Raw genomic sequence first — 26,572 nt, 5'->3', positions numbered from 1 at the left:
CATATCTGATGATCTTTTCCCAGTCATCATCTCTTTTGAAGTTTCTGAATCATTGGATGCTACTGACCTCCTTCTCCTGGATACTCTGTCTTCTTTGGGTTTTGTGACACTATCCTGTTCTGATTCTCCTCCACCACCTGTCTGAACTCTCCTTGGTCTCTTTTACTGGCTCTTCACCCTGCTCCCCTAATCGTGGGGGTGTCCTAAGGTTCTCTCTTAGACCTTTGGTTTTCTTCCTCTACCCTCTCTCTGCATAACATTATAAGCTCTTCCTGATCCCTCCCTCCCTAGTTAGCTTGTACTTTACTAGCTTATGTTTATTTGTATTTATTCTATGTATTTTTTCTCCCATTGATGAATGGAAACCCTTGGAGGACAGGGATTATTTGTTTTTGTTGTTGTATCCTCAGTTCATAACATAGAGTACATACTTGCCATGAATCCAAAGTATTACCATCAAAATAGAAGCATTTTGAGTTCATTAAGCTATCTTTGTCCAATGGATTCACTAAGACACTATCAGAATATATGTGTATGAATACATATATAGATATGTACATGTGTATACACGTACCCATTTATACTGTAAATATATCATATTGAATATATACATATATGTATATATCATAATAAAAATAACACTATTATATGTAATATATAAATGTTACATTTAGTTCTGTATTATACATTCTGTATAATTTATAAATAAAACATGTCTATATATTATACATGCATGTATGTGTATATATCCTTAAGAAAGTGCTTTGAGACATTCTGAGGAATTGTAAGTAGGTTCTAGAACAGTTAAATGAGAACTCTTCAGACTAATTGCAATTAAAATCAATTACTCTGAAAAGCTAGAGACAAGACTTTCCTTTTGGCTTCCAAGTTTATTTCTGCAATTGCATTTTATTAATTGTAGCATGACCTTTATGAATAGAAACAACACATAGTAAATGGCAAATGTGTGATTCTGCCACCCAGTCATGTGATCATAGGTTTAGAGCCAGAAGGGGCATTAGAAGTGATCTGGTAGAAGCCCCTCATTCTACAGGAGAGTTTGCTTGTTAAGTGCCAAGCCATGTGCTAGGGCACAAAAAACAAACAAAAAACCTGTTCCTGCTTTTCAAATGTTTATGTTCTCATGGGGGAGCCGACATGTACACATACATTAATTAGTACAGAGATTGGAGCTGGACCTAGAATTTCACCAGGTGAGGAAACGCCCTCAAACGATATAGATTCAGCATCTTCTCTGCAAGATTACCATCAATCTGAGATCAAATGACTTCTTCAGCATTACATAGACAGTATATATCAGAGGAAGGACTTCAACCCGTCTTCTTGGCTTTCCATCCACCATGCATGCCAGGCTGCCATCCCTGCATCTACCCTTCTGTGTGTGTGTCTCTCTTGGTTTGTCTCTGTCTCTGTCTGTCCCTCTCCATCTCTCTCCTCTCTCCCTCTCCCCTCTCTGTCCCTTCTTTTGTCCTCTTTCTATCTCTATCATTCATCTCTGAGTCTGTCTTTCTTTGTCTCTCTCTGTCTTCCTCTCTCTGTCTCTCTATTTCTCTACACACACACACACACACACACACACACACATATACTCACATATATATAAGTATATATCTATATACACATATGTAATGTGTATATAAATATACATTTGTATGTATGTGCAGAATAAATACAAAGTAGTTAAATAACAAGGAAATTTGAAAAGAAGAGCCCTGGAAATTGAGGGGACCATCAGCAAAGGCCTTCTATAGGATGGTGGTACTTGAGCTGTTTCTTGAAGGGATTCTGTGAGTTGAACATGAAGAAGGAGGGTATTCCACACATGGAGAGCAATAGGTGCAAAAGGCATAAAGTTGGAAAATGAAGGGTCTGGTGTGAGGAACAGAAAGGGAAGTTTGTCTAGACCTTACAGTGTAAGAAAAGGGTAATAAAGAATTTTATTTTTAAAATTACTTTATTAAATTAAATTGTTAAAATGAGACTAGAAAGATTGGACAGCTAGGTGACACAGTGGATAGCGAGCTGGCCTCAGAGTCAGGAGGACCTGAATTCAAATGTGGCCTCAGATATTTACTAGTTGTGTGACCCTGGACAAGTCACTTAACCCTGTTTGCCTCAGTTTCTACATCTGTAAAATGAACTGAAGAAGGAAATGACAAATCTCTCCAGTATCTCTGCCAATAAAATCCCAAATGGGCTCATGAACAGTCATGGACATGACTGAAATGACTGAACAACAGCTAGAAGAAAGATTAGGGCCAAGTTGCAAAGAGTTTTAAAAGCCAAAGAAATTTATTTTTGATCCCTGAGGGATCTACTAAGGTGGAGGTCACTGTGGAGAGCTCCTGGAGTTCACTGAGTACATGAGTGACACCAGCAGATCTGCACATACTTCAGAAAAAAATCCATTTGGCAGTTGGATTGAGGATGGATTGGATAGGTAGAGACAGAGTGATCAATCCAGTCATTGCATTGGACCAATCAGATGCAAGCAAGAGGGGAATCAAAACCTGCACCAAAATGGTAGCTGTGAGTAGAAAATGGGGGTAAATACAAAGATATTTTGGAAGTAGAAATGGGAAGATTTGACAAATGACTAGATGTGTAATATGGGAGAGTTAGCTGTTGAGGAGAATATCAGGCTTATACACATTGTAGATTGGAAGAATGATGGGGCTATCAAAAGAAACAGAGAATTTTGGAAGACAGAAGGTTTATGGGGGGGAAGAGAACAGGCTTTCTTTAGACCTGTGGTGCAACATGTTTATGGATCATTCAGAGATGTTGACAAGTCAATTGATGATGTGGGGCCAGAGCTCAGAAGGGACCTGGGCTGGTTATGTAGATCCAAGAATCATCTTCATGTAAATAATAATTAAACCAGTGGGAGCTGATGATGTCCCAAAGGGAGAGTATGTATAGGTACAGGATAAAAGGGAACCCAAGAGAAAATCTTGGGGTGTACCTCAGATTAGGGGATGGGAGACTGAGAAGGAATGGTCCAAGAGGGTTAAGGAGAATCAGGACAAAGTGGGCTAACTTTTCTTTTCTTTTGAAAGAGCCTGGGGATTCTCTATACCACAGATATATGTATGCATATCTATATGTGTGTACATATACATATATATATATATATATATATATATAGAGAGAGAGAGAGAGAGAGAGAGAGAGAGAGAGAGAGAGAGAGAGAGAGAGGGAGGGAGGGAGGGAGGGAGGGAGGGAGAGAGGGAGGGAGGGGAGAGAGGAGAGAGCGAGTGATCACAGGTGTAGACTCTAGCTTTATATGCAAAGGTCTTATTGCAGATTGGTCAAGAAAGAGGACTAAGACCATCAAGTTCGGCAATTCAGAGATCATTGGTATTTTGGAAGGAGCAGTTACAGCTTGCTAAAGCTTAAAGGCAGCTTGCAAAGGGTTGAGGAATGAGAGAGAGGAAAAGGAAGTACAGACACAGAGTCCAAACAGCTTTTTCTAGGAGTTTGGCTGAGAAAGGAAGGAGTTTGTACAGGACTGTAGCTTGAGAGCATAGAAGGCTGTAGCTAGGATTCTTAAAGGTTGGGAGACGCTTGGATCTCTTCAGAAGCAAAGGGATAGGAACTAGCAGACAAAACAAGATTAAAGAGAGGGAAGGAGGAGGGGAAGGGAATGGTTGAAGGGATAAACTGCTGGAGAAGACTTGAGAGGATGAAAATAAACCAAGGTTTAAATTGTAACTATCAGGGTCATGTTTCCCTCCCAAATTGTCTAGCAACATACTACTCCAAGCACTGATTCTGTACCCATTCAAACGTGTTGTGGCCAGATCTCACATCTTACAATGTCTTGTTTTTTTGTATTTCTGAGTCATATGTTTCAAGCATATTTGTTTAACTCCCAAAGGTTCGTGGTTTTCTCAGTGCACTTTAAATTTTTCTTTCTCCTGATTCTGTCCCATATTATAACCTTCCCCTAATGCTTTGGAAGCTTGATGCCTTAATTTTTTTCCAGGTATGTTTTCCTATAGGTCTGACTTTTAAAAAATTGATTTCTGTAGAATCTTATGAGTCCAGACATTCAGCTGAATTCAGCAGTAGGAGGCATGTAGTACCGGTGGGAAAATTCTTTCTTAAGCTCCCCCTAAATGGTAGAGATATGTCTGTTTAAGGCTGGATGGGCATCACATGTCAAGGCAGAAAGGAATTCCTGTTTTAAAATCCTTTTCTGATGAAACACACACACATACACAACCCAACTAGTCGAGATAGATGAACTGAGGAATAGGGGCAGCAAAAAGCCATCAGATATTCAAACATGTCTAAATACTCTGAGTGGTTTGGCATCTTCTCAGGGCTGTAATCTGGTTTAGGGCTTAGTGCTCGGGAAACTGGAGAACCATGGCAAAAATAGCTCTCAGGCCAGCAGCCCAATTTAAGTTGAAATAAAAAATGTGATAATACAAAGATGATATTTGATAACCAGACAGGAAAACATGGGTAGCACGGCATAGGGAATGGAGTATTAGAGCTAGAAGTAGGAAGATGGGTTCAAATCTTGCTGATATTTCCTCATTGTTTGCAATCACTAAACCTGTCTGAGCCTCAGTTTCCCTGACTGTAAAATGTGAATCAGAATAACTTTAGTACCCAGTTTGTAGGTTGCGAGGATCAGATGGCATTATGCTAATCAATTTTTTAACTGTAAAGCCCTGTGTAAATGTCAGTCATTATTAATGAAATGAGAATTCTTGACAAAATTGATGCTTTTAAAAATTTTGTGGATGAATTTTCATTAGCACAAATGTTGGTTTCACACTTATGCAAAAGGTGAGAAGTCTCTGTCTCTGTTTCTATCAGGGGGTAGCTATCTCCTGAGAAATTATTTGGTTCCCCCTAAGGATCTCACAGTGAAAGTTTATGGGGACCAAAGTCCTGTGGAGAAGAACCCAGAGCATTCACCCACCACCTGCTGACAACAATAATCTGCTTCTTCCACCTCATCAGCTCATTTTAGGTCATTCTGCTTTTACACATCCAAACCATGCTCCAAGCGTTACTGAAATTCATTAAACCCCTGTTCTTAAAGTCCTATTAAAAGAAAAGGTAAACCAATGCCTTGTAGCAACTTAAGAGAGAAAATAATCTCAATGAAATAAACCAACCACACATAAGGAAACCATCCAATATGTGAGTTTTCCTAGTGTTTTTGGACTCCTAGATATTTCTCCGCTTGTTAACATCTCTACCATTCCGCAAATATTAAAGTGCCCAGTATTTGCAATATTTGTATGAGTGACAGTCCAGTGAGGTATCTTCCAAAATAAATTTATTGATAATGTGCCAACTGCTGTTGGTGTACACATGTGTACAAGAGGGATGCAGTGATGCTAATCTTTAAATGATCGGATTGTACACACAAAGCTGATTTTGAAATGATTCCCATGTCATTGACCAGCCATTTTCTGTCTATTAATATATAATTAGGTTAATTTCACATGATGTTACTTGGTGCTCATCATGTCCAATGTCTTCCAACTTTCCTCTTTGAGAACATATTCATGATAACATAGGTTCCCACCAGAGGCATATAAGCTCCCTGAGGACAGGGACTCTCATTTTTATCTTTCTCCACAGTAGCTTTGCCCAGTGCTTGTTAAATGAAGGTTAGCTGAAAATCGAATAGGTTCCTAAATTGCGTCGTCCATGCTTTTTACTCAGATCTAATGATCTCTCAGATTCTGCACCTTTGTTTTGTGACCAAGTCTGTACGATTTGTCTTTTGGAAGTTTTAGTGTTAGTTGCCAAGCACTCAGTATTATCCTACTTTATTGTGATTAGCACAAACTGGTTTTCTTCATCTAGTTCTAAGCTTCTGTGATCCAATGCAGTTACAGAAACAAGAATTCCCCAAACTACTACGTTTCTTTTCTGAACTATTTTTGACCATCATTAAAAAATAAAGTGAGTGTGTGTGGGGGGGGGGGGGGTCAGTTCTTTTTCAATCATGCCTGACTCTTCATAACCCCATTTGGAGTTTACTTGGCAGAGATACTGGAGTGGTTTGCCATTTCCTTCTCTATCTCATTTTACAGATGATGCAACTAAGGCAAACAGGGTTAGGTGACTTGCCCAGGGTCACACAGCTAGTAAGTGTCTGAGACCAGATTTGAACTCAGAAAGATGCATCTTCCTGACTCTAGGCTCAGCACTTTATCCACTGTGCCACCTAGCTTCCCCAATTTACAGCTATGTAAATCTGGAATTAACAATTTCTCCCTTGTACCTGTTTAAATGGGATACTTTTAGTGCCATGATTTGTATATTGTAAATCATCTTATTAAAAAAAATATTAAGAATAGTACTTATTCTGTTGTTTCTGGGTATCTGAATTATTTGCTACATGTGATGACTACTTTCATCTCCTTCATATACACATACACATGGGTATCCATCTATATACACAGAGAAAATAATGCATGTATGTATGCATATATAAACATATGTACCTTTGATATTTTTAATCAGAGGGTTTTCAAAGTGGCTGAATTTTCCATGACAATTTGTACAATTTTTTTAAAAATGCACTTAGGACACCTTGTTAGATGAAATCCTTTAGGGTGGCATTTTCTACTAAATCAATAGTTGTTTTGTTGTGGTTGTTGTTTTTGTGGTGAACACATACTCATTTTTAGTCAGTTACGTGACTGTAAAGTTTGTGATCTGCAGATTTTTTTTGTGAAAATCTACCTGTTCCCCCTTCATATTCTTAGTGTGCATATGCTAGCTACATGTGTAGATTATACAAGTTAGTCAACAAGTATTTGTGAAGCACCTACTATGTGGTAGGCACTATGCTAAACACTCAGGATACAAAGAAAAGCAAAAGACATACCCTGCCCTTGAAGAACTCACAGTCTAATACAGGAGATAACATACAAACAGCTGAATATCCAAACAAGCTAAGTAGAAGATCAATAGAAAATAGAGGGAGAGAAAGCATCGGAATTAGGAGGGATTGAGAAAAGCTCCCTGTAGAATGTAGGATTTTAGTTGGGACTTGAAGGAAGCCAGGAGGTGAATATAAGGTGTGCAAACATTTTAGACTCTTTCTGTAAAGATTTTATAGAAATGGGAAAGAAGGGATATACTGTAACTTGATGGTTATTGATATTTTCTTGATTTTCCTATTCTATAATAGTAATAGCATCTATTCTTGATCATATTTATTAAATTTGTATGGGACTGATCTGAGCACAGATTGAGGGTACTTTTGATGAAAACATGAGAAGGCAATTACCTGACTTTCACTGATGACTTTATATAGCAGACCACATCTTCAAAACAGCATGATTGACGAGTGCTACAATCAGTCAATAAGCATTAATGCCCTTCTACGTATCAGGTGGCTTTCGGAGGAAATACTTTTTTGGAAGATTTCTCCTCCATTGGTTGCACTTCCTGTAGATATAAAGATGTCACAAGATTTTTCAATAGATGCAGCCACTGTGATAATTTTGTTAATTGATCCTCCGATCACCAGTAGCAAATGAGGCACAGAATAGAAAAAACGTGTTCACTAAATATATTAGCTAGTGGCATGAGATATTTCCCATGTAAAGTCCAAATGGAAAAGGGATGGCCAATAGATAATGAGGTTCTGCAGGAGTTCTTGCTTGTGGATTGTATGAAGGATCAAAACCCAATTCAGGGCCTTTTCTATTAGAGATTTACTTGAGAGCCAATCCAAGAAAGGAAAAAAAGCTTTTAAAAAGTGCATATTGAAACTCATGAAACTGATCCACCAATAAATATATCTTGGATGGGCACTGATGAGATTCAATGAGAAGGCCCAGAATTGAATAGGAGAAAGAAATTATGAGACTTTGCAGTTTGAAAATTGGATCAAGTTGTACCCTGCTCTTAAAATCCATTCTTTAAACATCATCATTTTCCTGATAAATGACTGTGAATGATGGGACATCTTCATTACAAAGAAATCAAAACTGTAGGTCACCCAAAGGGCAATAGAGATGTGATTGGTGGAAGTAACTCATAGCATCCTAGAAATAAGGAGTACTGTTATCAGGAACTAGGAAAGAAGGTTGACCACTAATGAAGGAGAGTAAAAGATAAGAGGCAAACACACCCAAAAGCTTTTACTTATATTGGTGAAATGTTAAAAGACTTGGAGTACATCCTTCCAAGTATTGCTTAAATCCTCTGTGCTAAATTTACTGGGAAATAAAGGGAAGCTTAAACAAAAAGACAAGGATGGATTTTAATCTCTGTGACTGGAAGAAGTACTCACATCAGTGAAAATTATGGATCCGTTGAATTGTTGAGGTACCAGTTCTAGGAAACAGATATTGAACTAAGACACACCAGTGGAAAATAACTTAAGCTAATAATATTAGGAGACCATTACTCTTCAAATTCCAACTTGAAGAAATCAATAGTTACTTATCCTACCATTGAATAGGAATTCAAAAAGAAAGGAGGAGCGGAAAGATACCAACAGGTAAAGATGTATGTGTGTATGTGTACATACTGTGCTGTTAAGCTTAATGGCAGAATACTTCTTTTTTTTTTTCCCTAGGAGGATAATTTTTTTTTTATTTAGCATTTTATTTTTCCATATGTAAAAACAATTTTTAACATTTGTTTTTAAAACTTTGAATTCTGAATTCTCTCCTTTCCTCTTTCCCCATGCCCCACCCTCATTGACAAGGCAAGCTATTCAATATAGGTTATGCATGTGTAGTCATGCAAAACATATCCATAATTTCATGTTGTGAAAGAAAACATAAGCAAAAAAAAATTCAAGAAAAATGTAAAAAATTAAAAAGAAAATGTATATTTCAATCTGTACTCAGACTTGATCAGTCCTGTCTCTGGGAATGGATAGCATTTTTCATCACAAGTCCTTCAGAGTTGTCTTGGATTGTTGCATTGCTGAGAACAGTTAAGTTGTTCACAGCTGATCATCTTACAGTGTTACTTTGTGCACAGTATATTTCACTTTGCATCAGCCCATCCAAGTCTTTTCAGGTGTTTTGAGAGCATCCTGCTCACCATTTCTTATAGTAAAATAATATTCCATCATAATCACACACCACAACTTGTTCAGCCATTCCCTAACTGATGGGCATCCCATCAATTTCTAATTCTTTGTCCCCAGAAAAGAACTGTCACAGATATTTTTGTACAGCTACATCTTTTTCCTTTTTAATCTCTTTTGGGATACAGACCTAGTTGTGCCATTGCTAGGTCAAAGGGTATGCATGAGTTTAGAGCACTTTGTGCATACTTCCAAATGTCCCCTACAGACATTTCACAGCTCCAGTTCACAGCTCCACCAACAATGCATTAATGTCTTATTTTTCCCACATCTCCTCCAACATTTGTCATTTATCTACAGAAAAACTCTTTTTAAGACATCCACTTTTTATAATGGAAAATTGTAACAATCAAAAGGACTGACTCCATTAAAACTTTTATGTAATTGTTTTTTTAAAGTTTAATCTCTTACATAATTTAACTGTATGATGCTAACCCATAATCAAGAAAGTATTCAGACCAATAGGGCATGGATCTCCCTTTTGCCAAACCTGGGATTAATTTGGGAAAGTTGTATATTTGAAGAAAATATATTTTCTGGGTCAGTGGCTCAGATTGTGGTAGGAATACATCTTGAAATGAGAACAATTCTACTAATGCATGTTGTATGTCTATTTCATTTACCTGTATAGACATAATTTGAAGCCCTGATTTGTGACCCAATGACTCTGTATCTATGGCTTCTTGTCTTTGCCATGAATTGCTTACACAAGAACAATAGTTCTACCTCTATAAGTGGTATATATCTGGGTGAATAAAATGTTTTTCATTAGTTCACTCTTTTCTTAAAACCTAATTTTTAAAACCATTCATCCCAGTTGTGGTGACATAACAATCCCTGCCACTAGGGAAGCTGAGACTGGTGGATCTCTTGAACTGGGGAGTTCTAAGCTAATCTATTCAGGTGTCCATATAAATCTGACACCAATATAGTAGCCCCTGGGAGCATGAGGGGAGAAACAGCACAGAAATAAAGTAGTTTACAGCCCCTATTTCGATTAAAAATGGAATCAAGCCAGTGTGTGGATGCTAGAAGGAGAACCAGTCTCAAAAAAAGAAAAAAAAAAGATTAGAAAAGGTGTAGCAAGAGGTACCAGCCATCAACTTCATTTTATCAACTTCTATATCCAAAGTTAGAGTCACTCTGTCATGGCTTAGTTTTGACTGCTAGATCTCTCTTACTTTTGGTCTAGTCCATAACATAAATATGAAGCCATCTCTCAGTTGAAGTTTCTATCACTGAGAAGGGTATTACCTGCTCACAGTTATCTTGGAAACTGGAACTACAACATTCCCCCTTTCATTAAGATGAGTTGAAATTTCACATTGAAATTTCACAGCCTGCTCTTTTGGGAATGAAAACCTGACTTAACAGCTGACAAAAACCGAAAGATGGTAACCATAAAAATATGTTCCTTTATGACTGTTTTCCATTCATGTAATGTCTGGTTTTTAGACACCAGTCATTTTATTAATTTCTGTTTCTAACTTATCCTTGGAGTTAAAGCACTTCATTTTATAGATAAGAAAGAATAAGGAACAGGGTAAGTCATTTTCACAGCTGCTACTAGAGAAGATGTTATGTACTTTCTCACTTAACCAGGAAGCCTCTGTCAAAGCCTTTATGCTTTCCAATCTTGGGGTCTCACATTTATAAGAAATTAGGAAAATCCCAATTTTATCTCAGTGTCTTTCAGACTCCTAACTAGGGACTATGTGTGGGAAGGGATTGACAGGGAGTTTTCTCCATAACCCTGCACCAGCTTTTTCCTGGTTAATGTTTCTCATGCCGTTTGAAAAAAAAAAACTCAGAAAATGGTTAGAAAAATGACTTGCCTACCTACCAACTCTTCATGACTCCATTTGGGAATTTCTTGGCAAAGATACTGAAGTGGTTTGTCATTTCCTTCTCCAGTTCATTTTACAGATGAGAAAACTGAGGGAAACAGTGTTAGATGACTTGCCCAGGGCCACACAGCTAGTGTCTGAGTTTAAATCTGAACATAGGTCTTCCTGACTCCAGGTCCAGCTCTCTAATCATCGCGCAACCTGACTGTCCCATCTGCCTTACTTCTATGATATTTCTAAGATTTAGAATTTAAAACCGTATGACTGATCAAGAAATTAGACAGGGACAATTTAATAAGCCCCATGTCTTTTTTCTTAGCTAACTTTTTAGGTAAATTAATACTTTTCTAATTAATCATTGCTAGAAAGTCAACTTAAATATATTAATGACAGTTCTTTGGAGAAATAGCCATTTGGGTTGTGTCCTAAGAAACTCTGTTTTTTCTATAAATCTGCTGCTATTCAAAAATAGTTTTGTCCCAATTGGCAAGACTTGAAAAAGACAAGTATGATTGCCAGAAAATATAGATTCAGAGGATTGTCATAATATATATGGAGCGATCTCAGGATAAACTGTTAAAAAGTATAGTCTTCTATATTTTCACATTTTCAGTGGCACACTTTTAGGGATCTTATTTGTTCAGCCATTTCAGTTGTGTCTGACTCTTCGTGACCCCATTTGGAGTTTTCTTGGCAAATATAGTGGAATGGTTTGTTGGCATTTCCTTCTCCAGTTCATTTTTTATGAGGAAACTGAGCCAAACAGGGTTAAGTGTCTGAGACCAGATTTGAACTCAGGTCTTCCTGATCCAAGGTCCTGAGCTATCCACTGCTTCACTTAACTGCCCCTCTCTGATCATTAATGATTTTCAAACATTTTAGGTGGCTATTTATAACTTATAACACTTTTGAAACTTTATATCCTTTGAACATTCATCTCTTCATGTCAATTCATCTTTGTCAATTTCTTGTACCTGAGACATTAATCAGGGTAATATTAGGTGAATCTTTTCTTGATGTCTATAAATTTTATTGTTATTCTAGCTGCATTGATTTGACCTTTTCCCCCCCATGAAAGCCTTTTTGATATTATGCAATCAATATTATATTTTTTGGTCTTTATAGCTTTTTAAAATCTTGAATCTTTCTGCAATTTTCTCCCTGACCAAAGATGTGAAAAATGCAATTTTCTAGTCTCTTCTCTGTTGTTGTTATTTAGCTTTTTGTACTTGGTATTTTATTCATTTGGAATTTGTTGTGGTATGTGGTGTGAAAAACTTAAAGGTTAGTCTAGTAGTGATTTAAAAGTCGGATTTAATGTGGGAGAGAGAAGAGGCAGGCAGACCTATTCTGGAAGCTATTTCGTCTAGGTGGGTGCAGTGAAAGCCTGATTGTAGTGACTGTGGTAAGTAGAGGGTTCTGAATCTCAAATTTATGGAGATGGAATCAATAGGACCTGATAATGTGTATGTATTTACATGTATATTTAATGAACACATAGAGATTTAGAATTTGAAATCCAAATGAGTGGATGTGAAAAGCTAGGGAGAGGCAAGTGCCAACACTAACAAAAACTTTGGAAACTGGGTGTGTCACAGACAGGAAGAGTAAAAGTCAGAAGGATGGACAGATCGAGGGGAAGGAATGAGGTTGGCTTGTGATACATCGATGTGGAGGTGCCTTGAGACCAGATAGAGATGTCAGGTAAGCAACTGGAGATCAGGGGACTATAAAATAGTCAGATTTTATTGTTTAAATTTTATTGAAAAGAAAATGAGCTCTCAGGGACTGATCCACAGTCATAGCTAGGAAATGTCCAAGCTCAAATTCAAATCAAGTCTTCTGATTCTCGAGTTTTTCTGATTTATCACAGATAAATCCATTTGATTTATTAATGCCCTCCCCTCTCTGCATGCGCACACTTTTGCATTATTTTAAATGAATGAAAAGATCACATTGTTATCTAAAAAAGGAAGATGCATCCCCATTCCAGTTGGGTCTGGGAAACAGAAAGATTTGTGGTTTCTGCAATTGACATGTAAAGTTATTTTCCCAGCTCCCCCTCTTGTTGGGGTAGCTGAAAAGGAGTTCTGATTATACTGGCATTTCCGTAGTCCTTAGGGACTCTAGTTTGAGCCAGACCCAAAAAAGATCACCCCTTCAGCATGTCTGGCAAGTGGTTACCCAATATTGACTTAATGATCTCCAAGGACAGAGAATCCGCTTCTTCCAGAGACAGGTCATTCTCCCTTTAAACAATTCTCATTATTAAGAAGCTTTTCCTTACATCAAGCTCAAAATTGTCTCTTTTTTATTTCCACTTCTTGCTGTCTGGGGCCAAGCAAAACAACCTCAAACTTCTCTTCCATATAGACAGCCCCTCTAATACCTGAAAACAGCTATGACGTCCCCCTGAGTTTTCTCCTGTAAGCCAAATATCCCTAGCTCCATCGACTCATCCTTACATGGCATGGACTCAAGGCTCTTCACCCCCTCAGTCGCTCTCCTTTGGTGCCCTCCCCAAAATGTGGGGTCTAGAAATGAACGTTTCCAAAGGTCATCTGAGGATGGCAGAGTACACTTAATTATTCTTGAAAGTCACTTCCCTTTTAATGTAGCCCAAGATTTTTATTTGGTTTGGACTGTTAAATATTTTTTTTAATCGGTGAACATGGATGAAGGAATTTATTAAATTTACAGAAATATGCCAAATAAATAATTCTTTTTCAAGCTAGGAGGGATAGCTAACATACTGACTGGCAGAATAGTGATATAAAGCTAGGACATCTTCAAAGCACAAATAACATAATATGTTTTGCTAAGGCAGGGATGATTTTTTAGTTGCCTTGTTAATTTTCCTGGATGCATCCTTAATGCTTTCTGAATTCAGCAGGAGTAGAAATATTATATGTAGAAACAAAGTATATTAAAATATTTTGAAAATAAAATGTTTAATATATTAAATATGCATTATATGTAATACATAATATAAATGCTATATGATAAAATATGTTATTAATTAAATATATATTAATTAAATGAGGCAAAGAGAAGTTAAATATTTGCCACTATATGCCTTAAAGTGTATCCATTTAGATCTATTAGATTTATGTATTTATATTTACCTATGTAAATCCATTTGATTAATTAATGCCCTCCCCTCTCGGCATGCACACACTTTTGCATTATTTTAAATGAATGAAAAGATCATATTGTTATCTAAAAAAGGAAGATGCATCCCCATTCCAATTGGACTTGGGAAATGGAAAGATTTGTGGTTTCTGCAATTGACATGTAAAGTTATTTTCCCAGCTCCCCCTCTTGTTGGGGTAGCCGAAAAGGAGTTCTCATTATACTGGCATTTCCACAGAAGCATTTAGAGGTATCAAGAAGGGGGCAGCTAAGTAGGGAAGTGGGTAGAGACCCGAGTTCAAATCCGTACCTCAGATACTTACTAGCTGTGTGCTTGAGCAAGTCACTTATTGTCTCCAAAAAGAAACAAACAGAGAAGTATCTGGAAGTATATGGACTACGGGTGCGTGTTTGCTGATGCATACAGTGATGTGCTATTATTTGAGGTGTGGGATAGAGGAGTAGAGTGTTATTAATTTCGGATTAAATAAAGTTAGATGCTTTACAAACCTTAAATTGTTTTGCTTTATGAATGTTAGCTATTATCATTATCATCACCAGTTATCATTATGAGCAGTATTAGGGAGAGCGAGTGTTGGGGAGGAGATGGTGGGGTAGGACAGAACAGTGCTCAGAGCACTTGTTTGGGTGTCCTCCCTTATTGAGGAGGGGTGTATGCAAGGGAATGTGTGTATAGTTGAGAGTGATCTCAGGTGCTAGCATTGATCTAGATGATACCTCATGTTGCTGCCAAGCCCACCCATCTTATGTCCCAATAAAAGAGCACATTATAATGAATCTGTAATATTCAGTTTGTTCTAATTTTATTTCTGGATTTTATTTACTGAACTTGCTCCTGGTCTCCTATTTAGAATGAGTTGTGTTACTATTGGCAGCACCACTGGACATTGATAACTTGGGCTGCATGACCTAATTTTTGAAAAATGAAGATTTCAAAGTTTTGTTAGATCCTATGGATAGCAGAAATGGAAACAGAGAGATGATAATAAGGCAACTAGTTGGTACTGTGGTTAGAGCTCTGGAGAATACACAAAAGGTTCAGAGTCCCCAAAGCGGATGATTGAAGTCATTTCCTTGGTGCAGTGAATGTGCTAAGTCCCTTCCCACAACACTCCCCACACCCACTATACCTCTACCCCCGCCAGCCAGCCAATGACTAAAAAGCATCTCAACTTTACCATGAGATCATGCCTGTGAAGGTGTTCATCTGTGAAAAGGTCCTGCCAAGTCTTTGCAGAGATAGTATGAGAATTAGCTCATTACTATTCTTATACAAATTATTAAACATACACATTGAATGCCATTTAGATATTGAATTTTTTTCTTTTGAATTCCCCATTCTAAGCAATGACTTAAGAGCTTTTTATGTGCTATTTAATAATACTAATTCATAACGTATGCCAATGAAGCCTTAATATGCACCTATTAAAATTTTAGAAGACACAATTTGGCAGTTCTGAAAAACTGATAAAATATATATTTTTTAAAAATCATCCATTTATATAAAAGATTTTGTTGATGTATTTCATATGGAAAAATCCATTTGCATATAATTCAATAACTATAATGCTTAGCTGAACTCTCAAACTAATTGGAATTTCTGATGAGAAAGGGTTGTTGGAGCTCTTTTTTTTTGCTTATCAAAGTTTATGGGCCTCTGAATTGGTGGGTGGAGAAACTGATGAATAAGAAATAACCCAAATCTCCTGCCTCTTATGACTTTTTGAATGTTAACTCATATCTCATCAGCCAAGAAATTATATCCCACACAGAAACCCCTAAAACTAACAAAGCCTGCAGTGGATATCCTATTCTCTTAAGGGAATATAAATGACAACCCCAGGTCTTGTGAGAGTTTCTCAATTTTACTTCGAAACTGTTGCACTGAGCTGTGGCAAATTATTCAATTTTAAGAGGTTTATTTCTTTACGTTATAATTTGAGCTTCAGTACCTGTTTCCAAAGGTACCATCTAAGAGTCACAATTGCATTCTCCTTTGAGTTTTCAAAGAAATCTTTTAGTATTTGTAAGAGGAGCTGATCCTTGTAAGTTGGGCGGCCACACGATAGTCGTCATCAAATACAGTGTCACCCAATCGTAGACTGTGAATTAAAAAGGGACCTTAGAGGTCATAGATACAGTTCAATTCCCACCTGAAAAGGCATCCTCTTTATAATAGCCTCCACAGAAGATCCTCTAGCCTCTGTCTGAAGACCTAGTAATTCAAACTCAGGTCTTTGGACAAGTACAGAGTACAGAGCTACTTTCCAAGTACAGAGCTCTTTCCATTATGCCATACTTCTTCTCTCTTCCATGAAGCCTATCCCCATTAGTCCTCGAGTAGCCCCAGATATACTACCCACACCTCTTCAACTCCCCTCCACCCACCCCCGAAATTATGGCCGTGCCTCTACTTGGCTAGAGTGAGTCATACATAGAAATTGGATGCATTCTTATATATTTTTTAATTGATTAGGGGCTCTCTGAGGGCACAGATCACACCTCATTTTTCCTCTTTTCTAACATGTTGTGGGTAGAGTGGTTAAAGGAAAAAGGCAAGTTCATTCCAAAGCATTGTTCAAAGCCTGTATTTCAAGAGCCCTTCAAGTCTCTCCTCACTCCAATTCAGCCAGCAAAAAGTGATTTTCCCTAGAGCACAGTTCTGACCATGTCATTTCTCTAATAAGTAAATTCCTTTAGCTTCAAATAGCAAGCATAGATTCCTTTGTTTGGCATTTATAGCTCTTCACAACCTTATTCCTTCTTGCATTTCCATTCTTCCTTATAAATGCTGTACCCCAGGGACACTGGTCTAATGGTTGTTCTACGCACATGTCCCATTATCCCTACTCTCCAGACCTGGGTATACAGACTTGTATCCCATGCCTGGAATCCAGTCCCTCCTCAAATGTGCCTTTCAAAATCCCTAGTTTTTCTTCAAGACGTAGCTCAAGAACTACCTTCTGTACAAAGTTTCTTGGACCTTTGCTACCCAAAGTACTTTGTAATTTTTTGTATGTATTGTTTGGCTTATTTGTATGTGGCTCTTAATAAACGCTTGTTGTTTGCTAGATAATTGCTGTCCTTTTCTCATCCATTACTCCTCTAATCCCACATGGTTTGTTTTTTTTTGTTTTTTTTTTTTGCCATGGCCATCCCTCCCCAGGAAAGGGAATAAACATTTATAAAGCATGCCAGGCACTTTTTACAAATGTTATCTCATTTTCTCCTCACAACAACCCTGCCAGGTAGGTGTTGCTATTATTCCCATTTTATGTTTAAGGAAACCGAGGCAAATGACAGTTAGGTGACTCGCCTTAGGGTCACACCACTAAGAAGGATCTGAAGCCAGATTTGAATTCACATTTTCCCTACTCCAAACTCAGAGCTTTATGAGAGAGCTCAGAGCTCAGTCTTATGACTGCTAAGGGAGTAGAGGAGAATAAGGATTTATATAGCATCTACTTTGTGACAGACACAGAGTTAAGCCTTAATAAATATTATCTCATTTGTGAGAAACATGCTCACTTTAAACAAAAAACAATACTTGTGAAATCAGGAAAGCCTTTATTAATTTTTACATTCATTCCCCTGTGAACAAATAACTCCTACCATCGGACTGCTACATTTGCTCAGACCAATGCAAGCCCTCTTATACTGTTCCAAATTCACATCTCCTGTCCCGCCCTCCATTGGCTAGATGCAGCCCCCTGAACATCCTCCTCTCTGATAGGCACCTCCTCCTCCCCCCCCCCCCCAAACAGATCATCACACATGCGCACAAGCCTCCCACCCTTTTACCTGATCAGAAGCCTGTTTCTGCTAGGTCACAACTCTGATTAGAACTAGCCAGCACTGACTTGCATTCTACTATCACTCAAAGTTGGGAGGAGTTTTAATCCTGTGGAAACAGAATTCCTTCTTTTATTTCCCATATCATTTAATCCTCACAACAATCTTGGGAGGTGGATGTTATTATTATCCCCTAGTTACCATTGAGGAAACTGAGGTTAAGTGACTTGCTCAGGGTCATACAGCTAGTAAATGTCAAGCTAAATTTGAACTTGGGTCTTCTGCACTCTATCCACTGAGCTACCTAGCTGCCTCAGTTACACACCCCTGAAAATGTTCTCTAGAGTCAATGCCTTGAAATTTATTCAGACCCAAGTAGATACCCATGCTGTGAGATAAGATACAGGTATCACATACTGTACCTGGCTCATGTCCTTGTATTTGCAACAGACTATGGTGTTCATTACCACTCGAAATTCCCAGAGTCTTCAGTGTTAACTAAACATAGAGTTCACTGTCATTGTCTAATTTGGAGGTCACAAAGTATGTTTAAACACAGAAACACCTTTTAAAAAGCAAGCAAGCATATGTAGATCTTGATTTTTACTAAACAGGCAGAAAAGGACTCTGTCATAATTACCAGTTTTAGCTCTACTCCTGAGGTCACCAGCACCATTGGCTAAGATATTTCCAGCCCATCCTTCCCTTTATGCTAACTGCCTGAATTGTATGATAACTCAGCAGTCACCAGCAGTGTAATCTCCCCTTATCTTTCAATACAAGCAAGATTAATCACAGAGGGTAATTACAAAACCAAACCAAATCTTTGTAAAGAGAATATAGGACAAACTCAGCAAGTCATCACATTTTAGAGGAATTGCTTTGGAAATCAAGATCTGCATTAACGAAGGCATTATTCACTTGATATTTTGTGCATCTCCCTTCCCTCCCTTGTTTTATACAATGGATATCTTAAGCCTTGGTACTTGTATCCCAACTGCGATGGCAGTATACCATCTCACTGGGAGAGCCTTTGTGTGAACAGACTGAGGGAATGACTTTTCTCTCCTTTTTCTAGTTTCTGTGGGGGTGAGATGGTGATAAATTAATACATTTAGAACTGGAAAGGACCTTAAAAATTATCTTGCATTTTATAGATGAAGAAATTGAGGCCCAGAAAGTGACTTAACCTAAAGTAAGACAGGGTTACAAGTAACAGAGCTTAGATTCAAATGTAGGTCCCATCATTTCAAACGCATGCTTCTTCCATCCTGGTGGTGCCTTCTTCTAAAGCTGCCATGCCCTAGATAGCCTTGGCTCAGACTTCCATGTGTTCACCATAGATGGCTCTACCTCCTACCTCAGTACCCTGCCTCAGTACCCTGGCCCCCTATACTTCTAGCACTTTCCACTTGTAACCCATTAAATACCAGTTCTTCATGATAGCATGGAGGTGATCTTGGATACTTGGAAGTTATTGCCAATATAGTACACATATAGAAGGTACTACCAAGCTAGAAAGTCTTAAAGGATGGGTTCATAGATTGTATATCTGTCATTTATGGATTTGTTCATTTGTGTCCAACTCCTTATGACCCCATTTGAGGTTTTCTTGGCAAAGTGATTTGCTGTTTCCTTCTCCTGCTCATTTTGCAAATAAGGAAACTGAGGCAAATAGGGTTGGATGGCTTTCCTGGGAGTCAAATAGCTAGTAAGAGTCTGAAGCCGGATTTGAACTCTGGTTCAAATCTCTGGTTAAGTTTGGGTGGTATTGTATTCCCATTGGCTCAAGGAGTCAGAAACCTCAGAAATTTGTTAATTGGATAGTCCACTATATTTGCATTGATTCCATACTCCAAACACACCAGTTGTAATTTAGCAAGAAAGCTTTATTAATAAGGAAGAAGAACCAAAGAACATGCAGCATTCTTCACACAAATTACAGGATCCCCAATTTCCAATATGAGTCTTGCTAATTCCAAACCCAATGCTCTATCCACTGTACTGCCAACTAGCCCAGCTCGGTTTAGAGAGGTTCATCAACAAAATTTTGCCTGCCAGGTCATGATTTTTTGGGTGAAGAGCAATTGTTAAGACTCATAGGCAGCTAAGTGGATAGATATATGGGTAGAGTTGGGGTCAAGAAAACCTGAGTTTAAATCCTGTCCCAAATACTGACTTAGCTGTGTGCCCCTGGACAAGTTATTTACCTTCTCTGTGCCTCAGTTTCCTCATTGTAAAATGAATGGTTGGACCTAATGTCATCTAAAGGTCTTTCTAGCTCCAAATCTACTGTCTACTAAGTAACAAGGCTTTTGTAATTTGTGTAATCAGAAGTACTCTCAGTAACAATTTGACACAATTTTTAAAATGTTAAAACTTGTTAGAGATACCCTGGAAGGTAGGGCTCTGGTTAAGTTTGGATGGTATTGCAATTCCATTGACTCAAAGAATCAGAAACCTTAGAAAATCTGTTTGTTGGATAGTCTGCCATACTTGTATTGATTCCATGCTCCAACACACTGTCTGTAATGTAGTAAGGGAGCTTTATTAAAAGGGAAAAAGGATCAAAGAACATGCCACATCCTTCACATGAATTACAGGACCCCCAATTTCCTCACTGAGTATTCTCTTGTGTCACTGATGGCCAACTTAGAAGAGTTTCTCTCTTTCTCTCTGATGTGGTCTTTCTCTACTCTCATCTATCTCTGCAGTGAGCTTAGCTGCACATCACTACTACCCTCTACTGAATAGCACCTTCTTGGCCCCTGCTCATGGAATATACCCAAAGGAATCCCATAGTGGTCACTAGGGAACACATTACTCACTCCGAGTGCTCAAAGATCAGCTTAAGAGGTTCTAGGTTGGACCTATAAAGCTCATGGTTCTACCAACAAGAGTGCCAGAATTTTCTTTGGGAAATTTTCTTTCATTGTAGATCGAGCAGAAGAGGGTCTCGGTTACCTTTGTGTCTCAGTACCATCTTTTGTCCATCAAGTTCTGTCCTGGGAGTTCCTTGCTAGAGTTCTTGCCTCTATAGATTAGCAACGTGACCCTTGGTCAAGTCAGTTAATCTTTCTCAGCCTTAGTTTCCTCATTTGTATAATGGGGATAGTAGCACTAACCTCACAAGGTTGTTTGAGGATCAGATAAAGTAACACATTAAGCAAGTTGCAAATCTTTATAGTTGATATCATATTACTATTTGTACCTCTAATTTATACATAAAATGTTTACATGTAGTTTATACATAATGTAGTTTATATAGGAATAAATTGCATGCTTAGATACTATATATTAATGTCTATACACACAGTGCTTTAAGTACCAGACTGAATGTGGCAGTTGTTCTATCAGACTCTTCTTGACTCCATTTAGGATTTTCTTGGCAGAGATACTGGAGTGGTTTGCCATTTCCTTTTACAGCTCATTTTACAGATGAGGAAACTGAGGCAAACAGGGTTTAATGTCTTGCCCATGCAGCTAGCATTTGAGGCCAGGTTTGAATTCAAGTAGTCGTGGCTCCACGCCTAGCACTCTATCCACTGCTCCATGAAGCTGCTAACATGAATGCTAGCTATTATTTATTACTGTTAATTACAGATTTAGCTATTTGAATAGTAGCAGAATTTTTTTTTCATTTTAAACTTGATCTCTGATTTTATTACTATGGGACAGAGGTAACTATAATATTCACTAGTATAGCCCATAACAGATTAAAATGTAATTATGTAAAATGTAATTTAATGTAATTTAAAAATACAGTAGAATCTATATAATAGGGGCTTTTCTAAATCACCCTGTGGCCTATAGAGATCCTTCATGGCCCTATTTCTATTTGACTTTGACCCCACTAGTATAGGGAATACCCATTGAGAAAAAACTTCTATGGAGGTACTCTTCCACTTATAGTCATATAGAGTTATATGGCACTGAAAGACACTTGCCCAGGATCAGAAGCAAGACTTGAATACAGGACTTCTAAATGGAGGCAGGCTTTCTATCTACTATTCTGTGCTTTCCTAAAAAAAACAAACAAAAAAAAAACCCAAGTATATATACTATTTAATTCTACCAATTTTTTATTAATCTACCGATAATTTTGTAATAATTATTTAATAACATTTATAGTTATAATAGTATTGTATTAATTTAGAAATCAATAACATAACTATTGATATATTAATAGATAAATATATTAGCTAAAACCTCAATATATATTGAGTTTTTATTTTTAATTAATATATAAAACCATCACTTTCCTCAACTATATTTATATATTTGAATTAATATGACATTATATTATTAGAACATAATATAACAGTTATAATATATTAATGTAATCAATGATATATACTGCTTAATTCAGATAACAATTCAAATATATAAATTTGAGAGATATGATGCTTTAAAATATATTAATTAAATACATTTATTTGAGGGAGGTAATAATTTTCTATATATGAATTGAGGTTTCAGTTACTATGTATTTATATTAATAATGTGTACTTATACATATTTTGAGGGAGGTAATGGTTTTCTATATGTTGAGGTTTTAGTCAATATATGTTTATATTAATAATTTGCATGTACATATACATATTTTAAAGGAAGTGATTATATATGAATTAAGGTTTTCATTAATATATTTATATTAATTATTCGTGTGGATCTACATGTGTGTACACTCACTTATACTGTGTCATGTTATGTTATATCATATTATATATTACATTCTATTGTATTATATCATATTATATTATTTATTGAAGGTGGTGATGGTTCAGTCGTATATTGCAGTCAGTAATGCCTGGGAGAAGGAATTCTTCCTCTTGGCTTGAACCCCTTTAGAAACCTCACCCCAGCATATATCAGGTCTACCTACTGCTTGTTCACTGGTTCAGCTGGATAACACTTGCCTCACAGTGAAGCTGGCTGTCATGCCAGAATCAAGTTCACTTCTGTACATCACTGCAGCTACAAGAGAAGTTGTTTATTGCCTTTCCCAAGCCCTAAGTGAAGAATCTGCTCTTTGTGGTGACCTGCCCCACATCATGACTCTCCCAGTCTCTCTTAATTTCACCTTCCAAATCAGCCTTGAAACATCCATTCCACACATCCCTAGAAAATCACTTTCAGGACTCCTGCATCCTTTGTCCCCAAAATTTTCTGTCCCTAGACACAGCAGATTTACATAAGTAATTAACTTTCAGGAGGCTGTTAATGTGTCAGAATCTTTCTTTGTCTTCAGAATCTATTTCGGTGACACTATAATCAGTCACATGTTTCCTAACTAAATAAAGGTTTAATATAGTCCAGGAATGTGAGCTTTGTAGAAACATGGAATTTGAAGCTTGAAAGGACTTTAAAGGTCATTTTGTCCAACATTCTTATTTTTTTAGATGAGGAAGCAAGTGAGAGAGGAAGCAGGGTACAGTGGAAAGGTCATGAGATGGAGAATCATTCATGATATGGCAATGGCTAAATGACATTGGTAGAGCAATGTCCTTCATAGCCTTTTTTCTGCTCTGGGTTTGTTGGGGTTTTTTTTTTAAACCAGCTGTTTATGGCCTAACAGTATTGAATTCATGTTTGGAATAAAAAAAATGAAAATGAAAAGCTTTTGAATCTGGCCTGAATTAGGATATGAAATCAAAGTTTATGACTCCATTTTACACATCCCCATCATAAGTAAGGTGAAAAATGTGCATATGATAAGCAGGTGAATTTGTATATATCTGTGTTTAAGAATGAACGCACCATAATTTGAGGATAAGGCAGCCATGCATTACTGCTTTCTGGAAATTTTATTGAGTGCTATTGTTTGTTTTAATTTGTTGTTTCAAATCCTGGTACTTCATAGGAAGCCACTAAAAGAAATTGAAGTATTAATAAGAACTGCCGTCATTTAAGTATGTATTTTCTCAGTTACATGAAAATTTTTGAATAATATTTCCATATTCTGTTATTGTGTTTATGGGTATTTTGATAGTTTCCTGTTTTTCATCTTTTGATTCATTCATACATTCTTTACTCTACATTCTCCAATGATATGGAATGGAGAATGTATGGAACAACTTAACATTAAAAATATAACGTAGCTACGGTTATAGCTGACTGAAACTTCGGAATTATTCTCTGGTTCTACTTGAATAGTTACTCCTTCTCTCCTTCCCCTCACTGGGACCTCCTATACATATATCCAATTTAAATTGCCTTATAATTCGGGGGGGGGGGGGGGGCCGAGGCAGACTTTTTTTTTTAATGAGAAATTTTAATATCCTTTTTTCAGATCAAAACAATTTGTTCAGACATGGCTTTTACTTGAATCTTTGGTGCAAAATAAACTTAAGAAGATCAATAGTGAGGGTTGTTGGTTTTTTGGTCTGTTTTTTGAAACTCAGTATAGGTGTCCTAAAATCAAAGAAAAATAATTTTTACTAAAATTGTTTTTGGTAAAGACATGGTATGGCTTTCATATTTTTTAACTTACCTTTCAACCATACAGTGAAACATAAATTTTGAAAAATTGGGCACAGATTGAAATGTCAGACTCTCAGTTAATCTGTGTTAGCATTTAACATTTCATGAAGCCAGAACTGGAAATCTTCTTAATGAAGTATCATTCCTTCAAATTAATTATGTAACTAGCTGCAAATAATATTTTAAAAGCCACTTCATCAGCAGCAATTACAAATTCCATCATTGTGTTTGGATTTTAAAAGTCACATAAATCCTATTTGACATGTCCCTGTTTAAAATGTTCTCAACGATGAGCGAGCAGCGTTCCGTAACAGCCTGATAAACAATGAAGGTTCCTGCTTTGTATTTCCAACTTTTTTTTAGGTTGTTTGTTGAATTATGTTCAATCTCACGCCCTGCCCATTTTCCTTTACTAAGTGAGGATTAAGGTTCATATAAGTCTGTTCTCAGGCTTCATCAATGGGTCCTATATTCTGCACAAGAATTTTCATTTTATTAGGAAACGAATGATGTAATCAAGTGTCTGCCTGGATGTAGCTATTCTAAATCCTAGTTATATCTTTGAAAGGGCGCTTGAAAACTTAGGAAGATGTTTTTAAATTCTGTCTTTGTGATCCGACCTAGATTTCTACTGGTCTTTTTCAAACTCCATTAATGAAATATGTTTCTCTGTGTGTGTCTGTGTGTATGTGTGCATATATGTATATACACATATACATATATGCACATCTACATATATTTTCTATGCATGCATACATCTCTGTATATATGCACGTGTATATTATATCGTATGCATGTGCATATGTATTGTGTAGGTATATATGTGTGTTATACAATATATTTTATATTTTATAGTCATACACAATGTATATCATATATGTATTATATATATTATATATTATAGTGTGTATATTATGTTATACATGTATATAATATATGTATTTTGGTATATGTATTGCATGCCTGTATATACTTGCATATATATGTATATGTGTATATTATACATAACTTCTTTATCTATGTATATGTGTATGTATGTATTATCCATGAAGTATATGTTGTACATGTGTATATATGTGTATGTATGCCAGTTTACACACATACAGAGTCTGAGAACTTGCAGGGCCTAGAGAATAGAGAACTAGCCAGAGAAATCCTTGCCTCGGACACATACTGCCTGTGTAACCCTAGATTAATTGCTTAACTCCCTCAGTGACCAAGATATCTCCCACAGACTACTAAATTGCTGAATAATTGCTTTGGCTATCTGCACTGGGAATATCTGCATTGATAGAGGCACTTTCCTCTTGGGAGTTCTGTATCAGATCATGAAATGTCATGTGGTAAGATCTGAGTTGTTTCTGTGGTACTTTGGTGCGCAAAGCACTGTACACATGTTCATGATGTCATTTTATTTTTACATCAACACTGCCCTGTGTGTGATGTGAACATTATTGTCCCCATTATACAGGTGAGTAGACTAAGGCTCAAAGTCACAAGGCTAGCAGGAGTGGAGCTGTTCCTTCAGCCCAGGAGCTGTTTTCTGACTCCAGGCCCAGGGTTCTTTCTATTACATATAACATTGGCTCCTGTCACCCATATGGCATACTGAATCTACAGTAACTCTTAGACTCAGATTATTCAGGTTTCCCTCTCCCACTCCAACCCATCTCCCTCTTTCCATCTCCTGAGACTACCCAAGAACTGGACTTAAATAAGGGGAGCCTCCTATTTTCTTTCTAATCTGGAGACCAGTTCAATTTTGATTTAGGCACAGATAGGTGAGAGGAATTATTGCATAGAACTATTTAAGGGGAATTTTCTATCAAAGAAATATTTTCTCCAGAGGCTCAGTCTACACCTGTCTTTATCTTTTGGATGAAAAATAGTTGAAATGCTCATCCCTGGTTAAACTTTGTCTTCTCTTTGAAATGATGTATGCCCTTCTCAAAAATTCTCTCATTGATTGCTGTAACCAGACCCCTCATCGGAAGACACCCAGCATGGAACAGAGGGGCAAAGGGATATACATTTAGAGAATTGTCTGGAAAGAAAACCCATTAAAGTTGATGAAAATTACACCTGAAAAGCTGTGAAATAATCAGTGAAACTACATCAAGGAATTGGGATAGAATCAAAGAAGAAAGCATATTGACAACATTAAAATATCTGGTTTTACTTT

The 26,572-nt window shown here is 37.0% G+C and overlaps 1 protein-coding gene across 17 annotated transcripts in view; it reads left to right on the top strand.

Annotated features, from left to right (window-relative positions):
• Positions 1–26,572, top strand: part of SORBS2 (sorbin and SH3 domain containing 2) — a 487,674-nt gene that overhangs the window by 225,204 nt on the left and 235,898 nt on the right. The window contains exon 1 of one of the 17 annotated variants that reach the window (XM_072622630.1): positions 12,561–12,666. The exons of the other annotated variants lie outside the window; for them this stretch is intronic. The gene's annotated coding sequence lies outside the window, so the exon portion shown is untranslated. Of the gene's footprint in view, positions 1–12,560; positions 12,667–26,572 lie in introns of those variants that run through there. 17 annotated transcript variants of the gene reach the window in all.

Source organism: Notamacropus eugenii, chromosome 7 (assembly GCF_028372415.1).
Source record: "Notamacropus eugenii isolate mMacEug1 chromosome 7, mMacEug1.pri_v2, whole genome shotgun sequence".
NCBI lineage: Eukaryota > Metazoa > Chordata > Mammalia > Diprotodontia > Macropodidae > Notamacropus > Notamacropus eugenii.
Note: the sequence above shows the minus strand (reverse complement) of the source record. Positions and strands in the feature narration are given on the sequence as shown.